The sequence below is a fragment of the Marmota marmota genome, unplaced genomic scaffold (assembly GCF_001458135.2).
Source record: "Marmota marmota marmota unplaced genomic scaffold, marMar, whole genome shotgun sequence".
Lineage (NCBI taxonomy): Eukaryota > Metazoa > Chordata > Mammalia > Rodentia > Sciuridae > Marmota > Marmota marmota.
The window spans coordinates 24,318,785-24,330,044 of NW_026000229.1; the positions used below are offsets into that span (position 1 = coordinate 24,318,785).

The 11,260-nt window shown below is 41.6% G+C and overlaps 1 long non-coding RNA gene across 1 annotated transcript in view; it reads left to right on the forward strand.

The window, feature by feature from the left end:
- Nucleotides 1-10,860, forward strand: part of LOC125613339 — a 16,186-nt gene extending 5,326 nt beyond the window's left edge. Inside the window, exon 3 of the long non-coding RNA XR_007343870.1 lies at nt 10,207-10,860. This is a non-coding gene — a long non-coding RNA (uncharacterized LOC125613339). The remainder of the gene's footprint in view (nt 1-10,206) is intronic.
- Nucleotides 10,861-11,260: the final 400 nt, after the last annotated feature.

The following is an 11,260-nucleotide window of genomic DNA, read 5'->3' on the forward strand; positions in this document are numbered from 1 at the left end:
GTTGGTCTACTGTGATTTTGTATGCTCGGTGTCCTGTATGCATCTACCATTTGTACATCCGTTTCCTTTTTTATTTCTGGAAAGTTTTCTATAATTATTTCATTCAACAGGTTGCTCATTCCCTTGGTTTGAACCTCTATACCTTCCTCTATCCCGATGACCCTTAAGTTTGTTTTTTTTATGTTATCCCATATCTCTTGGATGTTTTTCTCGTGATTTTTTACCAGCCTTTCTGAGTTGGCTAGACTCTTTTCAAGTTGATATATTTTGTCTTCATTATCTGATGTTCTGGCTTCTACTTGCTCCACTTCGTTAGTGATACTCTCATTTGAGTTTTTAATTTGGTTTATAGTTTCCTTCATTTCTAGAATTATTGATTGATTTTTTTATAATCTCTATCTCCTGATAAATACGCTTATTTGCTTCTTTTATCTGTTTATGTAATTCATTTTCAATGTGTTCTTTCATTGTTTGAATTTGCTGTCTCATGTCCTCTTTAAGATTCCATTCCATCTGTCTAAGGTATTCCTTGAGTTCTTTATTTGACCATTTTTCTGATGCCTCTAGGTCCTCCTGAATATTTAGGCTGTCCTGCATTGTTTGTACTCCTTTTCTTCCTTGCTTTTTCATGCTGCTCATGTTACTTCTTGTTCTGTTTGACTGCTGAGTTACTGTTTACTCCTATAAATTTATTTGGTTTTGTGTGTCTCTGGGGTCTATCTTTTGTGATGGGAGACTATGACTAGAGATGATGAGTTTTGTTGAACTTTAATGCAGATTCATTCATTTTCTAAACTGTGTACGGATTCTGATGGCATATAGCGGTCTGCGGTTTGGTCTTGGGACTTATATTTAGGTTGAATGATGTGATGGTATTGAGGTTGTTATCTCTTGGCAATCTTGGAAGGTTGCTTTATTGACGAGGGATATTAACAGGAGAATGGTCTGGAGTATTTGGGGGTAGCTAGGGATTTGGTAGCACTATATAACACCTTGGAACATTTACCTATACATATTTAGTAAATTACACATAAACAGCGTCGTGATGCTTGGGAGGAAAGGTATTAGAAGGGAAGGGAAGAAGTCACTAAAGAGAATGAGAGTAAACAGGTAGAATTCAAGAAAAGGGGCATAAGGAAATTGAAAAGAAATGAAAGGACAAAAGAAAAAAAGAAAAAAATTTTAAAAAATAAAAAAATAAAAATAAATTTAAAAAAACAAATAATAAAAATTAAAAAAAATGAAAATTTAAAAGTGCAGTCTTAGAGTTCGATTAACTTCTCTTCCAGTAGGTGGAGCTGTGCCCACTGGGCCAAGCTTCTCTCAATATGCAGGAACCAATCACTGTGAAGCAGCTCCTCCTCCCTGACTGGGCGGGTCTCCAATCCTGATTGCCTAGGGCCCTTTCTTATGTCTAGTCACTTCCCCACTTTTCCTCCAGCCAGGCCCTGCTCATCGGTAATGCTCACCACAATACTGGCTACACGCCAGGTCTGCTGCTCCCGGGAGCCCTATTTTCATGAATGACTGGGCACACTCTCCCTGCTTGCCATTCCCTCAGACCCTAAGGTTGTGGAGCTTGGGGCTGAGTACCCTCAGTGTATTTTGCTTGCCCTCCGGTAGCCACGCCCCCGGTAGCTGGTGCTAGAGACCTCAATTGTCAGCACTGGTGGGAGCGGTAGCCGGGATCCCGCGCCGGACCCTCCTGATTCCCTCGGTCTGACTATCGCGCTCATGGGAGAGATGGGAGGGGCCCTTGAGGTTTCCCCGCTGTGTGGAGAGGGAGGGCTGGGGGTTATACACCTGTTGCTGCAGGTTTCAATGAAGTTATCTCCTCCGCAGCATTCTGGTGACGTCAGTTCTCTGCCATGGGGATATCTCATGCGAATGGTGATAGTTTGTTTCCTTTGCCGGGTGAACGATGCAACGGGTGGGTCCTGACCGGCTCTCCCAAGCCCCGTCTCAATCCTGTGGCCACTGCCTATGAAGGTTCGGTTGGTATTAACCTCCGCAGGATCAGGAAAAGCCGACAAGTTGTTTCAGCGGGATCGTTTAGTGCTGAGTCACAGCGTTTTTGTCTGTGAGACGCAGGCGAACGGGAGCCTGAATTCAGCTGCTCCGGGCTCGGTGTGTGTTCTGAGAGGCGCAGACTGTTTGCCCCAGATCCACATCAACTCAGCATTGCCTAGTGAGCCTGAGCAAACAGCATTTCGACGGTTTAAGATTCCCTATGCCCGCGCAGCTGAAGAGGTCAGAGACTTGATCTCTCTGCACCCGCCGCCATGTTGGATCTCCAACATTTTAAAATTTTGGGGGCCTGGGGATGTGGCTCAAGTGGTAGCACGCTCGCCTGGCATGCATGCGGCCCGGGTTCGATCCTCAGCACCACATACAAACAAAGATGTTGTGTCTGCTGAAAACTAAAAAATAAATATTAAAAAAAAGTTCTCTCTCTCTCTCTCTCTCTCTCTCTCTTAAAAAAAATTTGAAAAAAAAGAATCAATTGGATTTTGTTCATTGTTGTTATGAACAAAACTCCTATGTTAATGCAGAAATATTCAGAGGTGAAATGATTGGATCAAGAGCTGTGACCTAATCAATCCACAGGGTTTGAATGGATTAACTGGGTGGTAACTATAGGCAGGCAGGGTGGGGCTGGAGGAGATAGGTAACTAAGGCTGTGCCCTGAAAGGGGCATTTTTCCTGTAGCCTGCTTACCATGGTGGATTGAATCTCTAAAATCAGAGCCCAAAGAAACTTCTCCTCTAAATAGCTCTTGTCGGGTATTTTGGTCACAATGACGGAAAGCTAATGCAATGGTCTATATGTAATTATAAATCACACTTTTCACTTAATTCAAATATAGAGATTTCTACTATTCTCCATTAGTTAGGCTAAAAAGTTTTCTTTAAAACAGAGTTAAATATTGATAAATATTTAGAAAGGAATCTCAAAATAGCACTTGTCTTTTGCCAGAAGCCTTGCTGGGACAGTGGTCCCTGGGCTCCTGCACTATAGGTAAGGTCAAAGCTCCACTTTACCCTTGGAAACATTCTAGTAACTCCAGGACACAGGAGAACAAGAATTGAACAAGAGTCTCCAGAGTACACTGAAGTTGTAGAAGAGCAACAGGCTAGGATTAACTCTGAGTATCTAATTCCATCCCTGGCTAGATACTTTCCCAGGGGACCCTGCATCCAGGAAATAAGTTGCACCCAGAGTCTATACAGGCTCTGTGTTCCTGGTCTTCCCAGTGAATTTACCTGTAGGCACACATTGTTTTGATTGGTGTAGGTACCAAGTGGAATTGTTATACCAGAACACCCTGGTTGCTGAGTGGAATCCCAACTTCAACGTGGCCTCTAGGATTTACATATTAATGTTTTCCTTCACTCCTATTCGATAATAGAAAGTGAAGGACTTTCTGATTTTGAATTGTGTGGCACCTGATATGTCAATATGTCAAACCAACATATTCTTTGTTTTGTGTGTGTGTGGGAGGAGGCTTCTTATTTATGCAAATGTTGGCATTAATCTCGAACACAATCATGGATATAAAAGATGACTAAGAGTTGGTCATTTGCTTTTATCTGGAAATAATCTTAAAACACCAAGTCCCACTCTTTAAATCCTAAAGTGTGTGGATGTGGAAATCTTAAGTGGGGCCTCTTTCCTGGAAAACCACTAAAGACAATCTTAAAATATGAACAGCAATATCAAACAATAATAGAAAAATCAAATCCCAAATCTAATTAAAAGAAAGCTCTGATTTTTGAGGCTAACAATTAATGACCAGCATGTTGAACAACTAAAATAGCAATGTCCTGTCTGGCATAACTCACAGTGGACCAGGTCTAAGAAACAGGTTCCTAGGAGATAACACACAACCTGAGTAATGACATAAGATGTTTGCATCTCAATTGCCTCATCTAAAAAACAGGCTGCCTACCTCCTTGGATTGTTGTGATGATTAATAGGGCAAAACTCTTAGATGAGGGTCTGGTACCATGTAAATTAGCAGTTACTATGATCACCTTCTACCTCATAGACAAATGCTAAAACAAAACAAAATGGGAGAGAAGGATGAGGGATTGAATTAGCTAGAAATAATGCCCTAATCACCCAACTGAGGGCCTCTCCCTTCTACTTCCAACTTGTACTGTACTTCCATTCAGGAAATTCCAGGATTGCATCAGCTGAATGAGATAACTGGATGGTTGTCCAATCCCTTGGTAACATGTGACACTCTTATTGTACCAACTTGCTGTTTTCACGTGAACCACACATGTGAGCCATAGCTCTCCACAGATGGAACAAAATGTTTCCTCAAAATGCTTCATCCATTTCTCTCACCTTTGACCTGAAAAATCACGCAGGACTTATTTACTAAGTATTAGCTCTATGGTTAACTCCAGATTATCCGTGCTAAGAGAGGACAAGAGACATAGATGGTCATTGTATTAGTCATCTTTGCATCACTGTGACCAGAATATTTGACATAAACACCTTAAAGCAGGAAAAGATTATTTTGGCTCACAGGTTCAGATGTTCCAGTCCATGGTTGGCTAGGTCTATTGCCCTGGGCCTGAGGTGAGGCAGAATATCTTAGCAGAAGGGCTCATGGCTGCCAAGATGGAGAAGGAGCAGGAGGGGGAGGGGAGAGGTACAGGGAGAATGGCAGGGGAGAAGATAAACTTCCAGGCACATTCCCAGTGGCCTACTTCCTCCAACTAGGTCCCACCTCCCAGTAGTCCATTCAGCTGTCCAATCAAATGGATTAATTCACTGAAGAAATCAAAGCCTTCAGGATCCAGTCATTTTCTAAAAGCCCACCTCTGAACCTTGATGAATTAGGGACCATGCTTTCAATGTGAGACTTTGGACAACATTCCAGATGCAAACGATAAGAGTCATGAAGAACAACTACTTCAAAACTGCCTTATAATTTGTGATTTTTGTAGTTAAGAACTTTATATTTGAGAATTGTTGTCTACACATTCTGAAAACAGAACTTTAAGCAAAATAAGTCTTACTAAAAGACTGAACTCCAAGAAGTCAGAAAGTGTATCCCATACTCCATCCATAATCTAGTGTGAAGCCCTGCTGTTTTCTTCCCCTGAGCTGGGATACACTGCAGCATCCCAATGGGGGGAAACATGCCCAACTTGCATAGGTTAGAGGCAAACACTAAGTCATTAATAAGGGACTTGAGTCCAGATTTTAATGTCCATAGGAACTCAAGAACCAATGCCCCATGGATATACCAAGAGAGATCTGTAATTGATAGAGAAGCAGCTGTTACTCATATTAGCTGAGACAGGGGCATATCTAGTTGGTCCTTTTCATGGTTAGGATAATGTTCATGTTTGTCTGTCTTCATACATGATTGCAGAGTAATCTCATTTCTGTCCTGATTTCTCCTGATATTAGAGTAACCTTGTCTGAAGTTGTTCTATGAAATTACTTAAGTGCTATAGGAGAAGGTTAAAGCCAAGATATGAGTGCCAGGACAGTGCCAAGGGGCAGGGCTTCTTATCTTTCTTAAAGTCAAGTTTGTAATATGCAGAGTTCTGAAAGATCACAGCAGGCAACACAGTGGTGGGAAGGGGTGTAAGAATGCTGAGCAGTGGGAGGGGAGGGTGGGAAGCCATGGACAGGCTGAAGCCAACATCTGAGGAGTCAGACATGCTGGCTGGGAACACAGAGGAGCACACTGCCAGACGCAGGCATGAGTCCCTTGGTGTCTGAGGTCTCAACAGACGGGGAGAGCACAGGTGAGCAAGAGACACAGAGAATCAGAAGGAAATGGGGAAGGAATAGATTCCTAGGCTGTTACACCAGGAGTCAGGCTTCCTTGTGTAGTGTTATAAGAGTGAACAGTTCAATAGGTTTGTCCCATGGGTGTGAAGGTGGAGTGGCTCATGTCTTAATCTTTTACATCCTGGAAGATGTGGACTGAAAGCCATTGAAGGCTTCCAAGATGCAATTTTTATTCTTAGCCAATCTCAAAATGTTCATCTTCACTAACTAGTAGATGAATTGTGAACTAGGTATTGGGAACAGAAAATAAATTGAATTGATAGTTCCTAAAGTAAGGTTTTGTGAAATATATATATCCAGAATGAAGGGATAGATAGATATAGATATCTCCACATCTACCCAGTTAAATCTGGATTTCAGATAAACTTTGAACATGTAATGATTGGGAATACTTACTCTAAAATAAAAAAATTTTTTAACATTATCTGATATTCAAGTTTAACTGACATATTTTATCTGGCAGCCCACACCTAGGAAGGTGTGACCAATAAAATAATTAGCATAGAGGAAAGATGTTGTTAACCCAAATGGGACAAGTTGAACAGTACACTGAGACGCCTGACCACAAGACAAATGGTCCTAATGGAGCCCATGATATGCCTGTCCTTCTTCTGACAGAATGGTGTTACCTTAGGATGAGGGAATCTTTAATTCAATAAACCTTTTCCTTTTTTTCTTTTTTTTTGGTAGCAAAGTCTTACACATGCTAAGTGCACGATCTACGGCTAAGCTATACCCTCTGCCAGTTAGCTTCATCATTCAAACTGTTGTGATGCTTTCCAAACTTTACATTGGTTATGTTTTTCTGATTTTATCCTTAGTTTATTGTCAATTATCTTTTGAACGATCTGCTACATGTTAGCCATACTAAGAAGTAAAAGCATGTATAAAATTAACAAAGCCCCAATTAATCTAAGAATTTCATAAAGATCTACTCAAACAACTTTAGAGAAAGGTAGGTTTGAGTAAAAGAAACAATGTTTTACATTCTGAGTTGAAAACAGCTAGCATGATGAGAAGAGCATCACCCTTTCAGATTTAGTCAGAGATTCAATGCAATATGATTAAAATACTGATAGAAATCTCTATCGAAAATAACAAACCCTTTGGCTGGGGATGTGGCTCAGCAGTAGAGTGCTTCCCTAGCATGTGTGAGGTCCTGGGTTTGATCCTCAGTGCCACATAAAAATGAATAAATAAAATAAAGGTATTGTGTTCAACTACAACTAAAAAATAAATATTTAAAAAAAAAGAAAATAACAAACCCTTTATAGAAAATAAATAGTAAAATTCTAGACATGATTTTAAATGGAAAAATAGTTACCTTTTAAATTATAAAATAAGTATGATTTTAAATGGATAGTAATAAAGGTTATTATGAATAGTAATAGAGGCTAATGATAGAATGTAAAAAGAGATCCTGACATTTAAATGGGTGGCTGCATTTGACTTTCTTTCCCCCTCACTCCCTTTCTTCTTTGTATCCTCCTTCCCTTTTTACTGCCACAGCCCCTTGAAGCCAGATTTACAGATAGGTAGTTAGTGTAGTTAGGTAAATTGGATCTAATATCGAGTAAAATCAAGAGTGGAGGCCATTATAGAAAATGGAGTCAAGGAAATCAGAGAAGCACTTGGGGGAATTGAAATGATAATGTCCCCAAGGCCCAGAGCCCATCCTAAGGAAATTTTAATGAAGCAGCTCCCAGCAAACATGGAGATGCTAATCCAAAAGCCTTTCCTGACCAGATTACTCCTTCAATCCACTTGTCTCCCACCCTTTAGGCCTTCCCACCTACATTCCATCACTGCAAGATAACAGAACAAAGGACAGGAATGTGAAAGGAATGCAGGAAAGCTGAACGAAGAACTTAGCTATAAAAGAGTGAAGATCTTGCCCTTCCACGGATTCCACCTCTTGGGTCCCTTTCTTCCTCTGGGAAAAGTCTTTTCTACTGTCCTTTAATAAAGCTTCAATTTTCCACTCTAAACTTGCCACGGCATGCTTCTCTGGTGTTATACTTCAGCATCGGGGAAGTAAGGACTCATCACCAGTAAACAGCGGTAACAGATTGGAGGTCCCACCAAGATCTACACTGAGGTAAGCACCTCTCCACGCTCCCATGTCTGTCTGAGATGCATCTTTCTCTCTCTTTCTTTCTGGAATGGGTGATGTGGGCACCCAACGGCTACTTAAACGCAATAAGTCCGGCCACCACTCTTCAAGACTCAGGTAAGAGGTTTCCAGGCCTAGGCAGCTCTCAATCACCTGTTCCATACAGAGCAGGCATGTTGGGTTCTGCCAAAGCCGCTTCCCACTTTTCTGTCTGGGCCTGGAGAGCAATTGGTGTGAGTACACAGTGTCACTAATCCCGATCTACCTTGGATGCGTGGAGTGGAGGAAGGAGTTTGGAACAACTGCGGAATTCCGGTCTGGGCTACACTCAGTCGTATTCCTAAGGTTCCTTTCTCTTGAATCCCTTTCTGACACCCCTAAGGGACATCTAGGGTGAACGGTAGATGAATGGTACTGAGGGAAAGCCCCAATTACATTTGCCTCTGTATGGGCTACGCAACACTCCCAACCCTGCATCCATTCCCTCCTGGATGTTCCCCTTCCTTCGCTGGTCAGAAACACTAGCAATTCAGGTTGTAGGACTGAGAAAGACACAGGATAATTAGTAAAAAGGTGCCCAGGTTCCCTCATGTGCATAGGTAACTTTCACTAGTCTGTTTTAAAATTTCCCATTACCGCTCCAATGTTTAGATGTGCTATATTCTCTTTAAGCTGCTAGAGGGAGGCATTTTTTAGAATCAACTCTTCTGGTAGTCTCTCTGATAGAAAGCACTAGCACTATACGCCTTACAACCAGTAAATATCCCTTACCCTCAGGAGATTCCTTTAGGAGCAAAAGGCAACAAGAAGAGTGGATGATTCTCTTTTGCTGTGGGTTTTTAGTGGCAGGGAGGAAAGCAGTAAGGCCCTCAAGTCTGAATCCTTTCAGGGTCTCTGGCACAGGGCAAACTGAGACCCTAGCACTTTGCCAAAGGGGACCAGAAACACTCTTGGCAAAGCAAGGTGAGAGACGGGTTTTCTGGACCATAAGGAAGCTCAAGCTTAGGGAGACGTCCCTAAGGAAACTCAAGCTTAGGGAGATGTCCCTAATGAGAACAGTTTTCTCCGGCGCGGGCACCTGAGTCCTGTATTTTTTTTCTCTTCTCACTCAGGTATGCTAGATACACCACTTACCTGCATATTGAAAAATTGGGATAAATTTGACCCACAGACACTCAAGAAAAAGCACCTCATTTTCTTCTGCCTCCAGGCCTGGCCTCAATACAAACTCCCTGATGGAGAAACCTGGCCACCAGAGGGAAGTATCAATTTTAAAGCTTGATAAATTTTGCAAAAGGGAAGGGAAATGGTATGAAGTGCCATATATCCAGGTTTTCTTTGCCCTAAGGGAAAACCCCAAATTATGCCAACAATGTAAAGTAGACTTAGCTATGATATCTGCCATGAAGAGAGAAAATCTTGGGGACTCACCTACTGAGGAGAAAGAATCAGGACGACCCACAAAATCTCCATCTGCTGTTGATGTGCAACAGCGGCCCTCCTGTCCTCCATACCCTGGCCTCTCTGCATCTGCCCCCAATAGGCAGATCAAATATATTACCTCTCCAGGAGATGCCAGGAGGAGAATTTGGACCAATCAAAGTACATACCCCCTTCTCCCTTCAAGATCTAAGGCAGATAAAAACAGACTTGGAGATTTTCGGAGGACCTAGATAAATATATTGAGGTATTTCAAAACATATACCAGGTGTTTGACCTCACCTGGAAAGATATTATGCTATTACTCAACCAGACTTTGACTTTCAATGAGAAGGAAGTAGCCCTAAGAGCAGCTGAGGAATTTGAGGATGACCTACACCTTGCTCTTGCCCCAGCAGAACAGACTAGGAGCAAACCCAATTATCCATCTGGAGCACAGGCAGTTCCCAGAAATGATCCTGACTGGGACCCAAATGATGAGCAAAATGCTTGAAAAATTAGCCATTTCCAAGTGTTGGTCCTTGAGGCCCTCAGGAGAATCAAGCAAAAGCCCATTAACTATTCTAAGGTTTCAGAAATTATTCAGGGACCCCCAGGAAAGCCCTGCTATTTTCATGGAGAAACTCAGAGAGGCAATGAGAAAACACACCATGGTGGATCCTGAATCCAAAGAGGGCCAACTACTTTTAAAGGACAAATTTATCACTCAGTCAGCCCCAGACATTAGGAGGAAGTTACAAAAATTGGCATATGGCCCTGATCAATCTTTAGATAACATCCTCCAACTTGCTACTTCCATTTTTTATAATAGAGATCAAGAGAAAAAGAAGGAGAAAGAGTGCAGAGACAGAAAAAGAACTGAAGTGCTGGTATTTGCTCTTAGAGGAATAAGCTCCCAGGGTGAAAAGGGACGAAGATGAAATGCTCCTCAATCCACAAAAGGGACTTGTTTCCATTGTGGAGAGGAAGGACATTTCAAATGGGATTGCCCAATAGCCAGGCGACCACCCCAAAAGCCCTGCCCTAAATGTCAAGGCAATGACTGGAAGAGTGACTGTCCTCAGGGGCGTAGGTCCTTGAAGCCAGACTCCTCTGCTGCGCCCCTCCCCTGACTCTGGCAATGGCAAGGCCCTACTGAGGTGGATGGCGCAAGGCGTCCATCCTCTGGAGGAGTGCAGTATGTTACTGGGAATGGGCTAGTTTGTTTTTGTATTTCTTTAATAAATATAGTTGCGACTTCTCATATGACCATTAAGTATGAAGGAAAAAATATGACTTTCCCAATTAACGTAACTACTTCTAAAGAATAAATCTGTTTGCTCTAAATGCAATGATAACGTAAATTGTTAATGTTTAGTGAAAAAACCCCTGTAGGAAAAACAGTCAAGAAAGTTTTTGAGAAATTAAATTAAAATTTAGAGAAGAAGAATTAATGTTAAGAAGACAGATTATTGCTTAGTACTGGGCAACTTGTTCTTGTTCCTGTGCACAATGGTTTGTGCTCTTACTCTTGTTTGATTAAAATTAGTAGCCTCTCTTTTCAAGTTAACCACTTGCCATAACCGTGGCGCCGATTCTAGTCAGTAAGTCAAGAAAGAATAGTCAAGGTATAGGCCAATAGTCTGGGACATTTCTAACTATTATTAAAAGCTAACTAAGCAGAAACAGCTCAAAGCAAAACGTGAACTGAAAGTAAAAATGCTTGCTTATGCATAAGCCAAGATACATTCTTCTTATCTAATTGTAGCTACATAATATTTTGTTTCTTTGAATTCCTGTTTTGTAACCACAAAATACTGTGAGCCTGCCAAATGAAAAGTATATATGATTAACTTCACAAGTAAAGATTGGGATTCAGCACCTTCACTCTGGTGTCTGTGTTGTTTC